At 51.5% G+C, this 3617-nt stretch overlaps 1 long non-coding RNA gene across 1 annotated transcript; it reads right to left on the bottom strand.

The window, feature by feature from the left end:
• Positions 1 to 305: 305 nt before the first annotated feature.
• LOC140720114 (uncharacterized) lies at positions 306 to 3283 on the bottom strand. The gene is made up of 3 exons (XR_012097107.1): positions 3146 to 3283; positions 2230 to 2294; positions 306 to 1217 (listed from the first exon to the last, which is right to left on the bottom strand). It is a non-coding gene; the product is annotated as an uncharacterized lncRNA (long non-coding RNA).
• Between the last annotated feature and the right edge of the window lie 334 nt (positions 3284 to 3617).

The following is a 3617-nucleotide window of genomic DNA, read 5'->3' on the forward strand; positions in this document are numbered from 1 at the left end:
AGCACTCTGACCGTCTCATCCCTCCCACAATTGAGGGCATTTTCATAAGACGACGCCTCGAGAAGGCGGTATCCATCACGGAGGACCCTCACCACCCTGGAGAGGCTCTCTGCTCGTTACTATATCAGAGAGGAGTCACAGGAGCCTAAAACCCCCTCACACAACCATTCAGGAAAAGCTTCTTCCTCTGCACCATCACATATTTGAACGCACCAACTCGACATTTTTGCTGTATTTATTAATATTTTGCATTTTACATTAATTGTTATCTTTGAACAAATGAGCGGCATGTTTGTAGCATTCATTAATATTTCTAATTTACATTAATTTTAAATATTTACGCCGCACGGATGCAGCAAAAGAACAAATTCTAGGCCGTATTAGTTTCAGATAATAAAGCAAATAGCGATTCTGGTGGAAAACATCCCACGGGGTGGACAGGACGATTTGCACGCTGGCCTTCACCACTCAGGGCACTGAGTGAAGGAGTCAGGAGGTCACTTTGCAGTGGTACAAGACGTCGGTGAGCGTAGTTCTAAACTTACAGTGTTGCATAAACCCAAGAGAGGCAGAAACAGAGAGCACGCACACAGACTTTTACCCAGGTTCGGGGTATCGAATACCAGACGGTTCAGGGTGGAGGTGAGAGTGGGTGAGAAGGAGAAAGAGAGAGAGAGAGCGGTCAGGGAGACGGAGTGTGTAGAGAGAACGGGGAGGGGAGAGTGTGAGTAGGGTAGGGGAGAAAGAAGGAGAAAGGGTAAAGTGGTGGGTAGAGAGAGCGAAGAAAGAGCGGGCGGGGAAAGTGCGATGAAACAGTGGGCGGAGAGGGGTGCAGAGAGAGCTGGGGCGAATGAGGAATTGCGGGGAGGGATGGGGAAATGTCGAGAAATAAGGGGATTGATGGGTAGATGTCTGTGTCTGAAGAATGGATTAAGAGGAAGGTATAGTGAGTGGTGTGGGAATTCGGGAGGATGGATGGAGGGAGAGTGGAAGAAAGGTAAAAAGAAAGATGCGGTGGTCACGTCATTCATGTTGCCCCCACTGGCAGTTGACAGAGTCCCTGGACGTTTTCAGGAATAGCCGGGCACAAAGGTGCCGATTTCTCGCATACGAAACTGCGATCACGATTGCAACGATAGTTGTTTCCTTTCGATCTGCAATGAGTGCAGACGGGAGTTCGAGTGGTCACGTGATACAGGAGACCAGAGGCCGCTTCCCTATCAAAGAGGGTTAAAACGTTTCAACACAGACACTACAGCGCAGCAGTAAACCCGAGACCCTCGCAGAACGAATCTCATCAAACAGCGCTCTCCTCACAGCCCTGACACCGTTCCCAGCTGCATCACACTGACCCACTCGATCCCCACAGCCCTGTGTCAGTCTCCAAACTAATCCCACAGCACCACGTACCCCTCACAACCTCCGGTCCATCGCCAGATTAATCTCACTGACCCACTTTCTCTTCACAGTCCTGTTTCAGTCCTCATACGAATCCAACGGACGAACTCTCCCCCGCCCCTGTTTCATTCCCCAAAGAAACACACTTTCCCACCCTCTCCCCACAGACCTGTGGGAGACTCGAAATGAATTCCATAGGCCCATTCCCTTCCTGTGTCTGTGTCCAAATCAACCCCATTGCCGCTCCACCTCCCCTCAGCTTCGTGTCAATGTTAACCCACAGACACGGGGCCGCCGCCACAGTCCTTCGTCAGTCCGCAAACTAGTCCCACTGACCCAATATTTGACCACCGCCCTGTGTCTCTGTCCAAACTAATCCTTCTGTCTCACCATCTCCCCTCAGAGCTCTGTCAGTCCCTAAACTAATCCCGCTGCCCAGCTCTTATCTCACAAACAAATGTCAGTCCCCCAAATCATCGCATTGCCTCTCACTCTCCCCACAGATTCGTGTCAGACTTCAAACTAATTCCACTGCGTCGCGCCTTCCAGACCGCCCCGCATCGGTCAGCAAAATTACCCCAGCGTAATGGTACTGGTCCCTCCTCACAGCCTGCTGATAGTCCGCACAATATTCTATTCCCCTGCTTCGCCATTCCCCGACAGACACGTGACGGTCCCCAAAATATTCCCATTGTACCAACCTCTCCCGACAACCTGGAACAGTCTACAGACCCCTCCCTCTTCCTTCAAACCTATTTCAGTCCGTAAACAAGTCCCATTTTCTCCCGTCAGGACTATGTCATTCCCCAGTTATCACCACACAGATCTCACCCGTCTTCGCATTTTCCAATCCAGTATGCAACTTTTCGTTCGAAAAGAAGGTGGGATATAGCGTTCTGTGAAATTAAATTTATTTAATTATTGCCGAAAATCGAAAACCATTGATGGAGTCACCCTCAGTTTATTACAACAGGAGCGACGGTGGGACGGTGCGGAGTGAGCTTCATTTTGTGTCTGACCCCGGGAGTGTGTAACGGGGCGGTGTGGAGGGAGATTCACTCTATGTCTGACCCCTGGAGTGTGTGATGGGACGGTGTGGAGAGAGATTCACTCTGTCTGACCCCGGGAGTGTGTGATGGGACGGTGTGGAGGGAGATTCACTCTGTGTCTGACCCCGGGATTGTGTGATGGGACGGTGTGGAGGGAGATTCACTCTGTGTCTGACCCCGGGAGTGTGTAATGGGACGGTGTGGAGGGAGATTCACTCTATGTCTGACCCCTGGAGTGTGTGATGGGACGGTGTGGAGAGAGATTCACTCTGTCTGACCCCGGGAGTGTGTGATGGGACGGTGTGGAGAGAGATTCACTCTGTCTGACCCCGGCAGTGTGTGATGGGCCGTGTGAAGGGAGATTCACTCTGTGTCTGACCCCGGGAGTGTGTGATGGGACCGTATGGAGGGAGATTCACTCTCTGCCTGACCCTGGGGGTGCGTGATCGGACGGTGTGTAGGGAGATTTATTCTGTGTCTGAACTCGGGACTGTGTGTTGTGACAGTGTGGAGGGAGCCTCATTCTGTGTCTGACCTCGGGAGTGTGTGATTGGACAGTGTGGAGGGAACCTCACTCTGTGTCTGTCCCGGAGAATATTTGTCGGGTGTGTGTACTTTGGGTCTCACTCTGTGTCAGACCCCTTGGGTGTATAATGTGTCCCGTCCTACTGTGGGACCTTCATGAGTTTGGGACCTACCACTTCATCCACTGAATTGATTTCGAAAAGCTTTGAATTCCGGTTTGAGCATTCCTGCATCGATTCGTTGAAAGATGCTCTAAACGTGGATACGTAATAACACCGGTCTTTGTTAAAGATCCAGTCCTTGGAACAGGATTGCTCTGTAAACAGGAATACGTGACAGTGAATCTCCATCCGTACCTATACATTCCACACCCCCACGGGATGGGCGAGACTGAGGCGCCGAGTGACTCTCCCTCCAAACCGTCCACTCACCCTTTCCCCGAATCAGACACAGAGTGATGCTCCCTCCACACCATCCAGTCACATAATCCCGGGGTCAGACACAGAGTGAATCTCCCTCCACACAGTCCCATCACACACTCCCGGGGTCAGACACAGAGTGAATCTCCCATCACACACTCCCGGGATCAGACACAGAGTGATGCTCTCTCCACACCATCCAGTCACACACCGACGCAGTCCGTCG

Source organism: Hemitrygon akajei, unplaced genomic scaffold (genome assembly GCF_048418815.1).
Source record: "Hemitrygon akajei unplaced genomic scaffold, sHemAka1.3 Scf000036, whole genome shotgun sequence".
NCBI lineage: Eukaryota > Metazoa > Chordata > Chondrichthyes > Myliobatiformes > Dasyatidae > Hemitrygon > Hemitrygon akajei.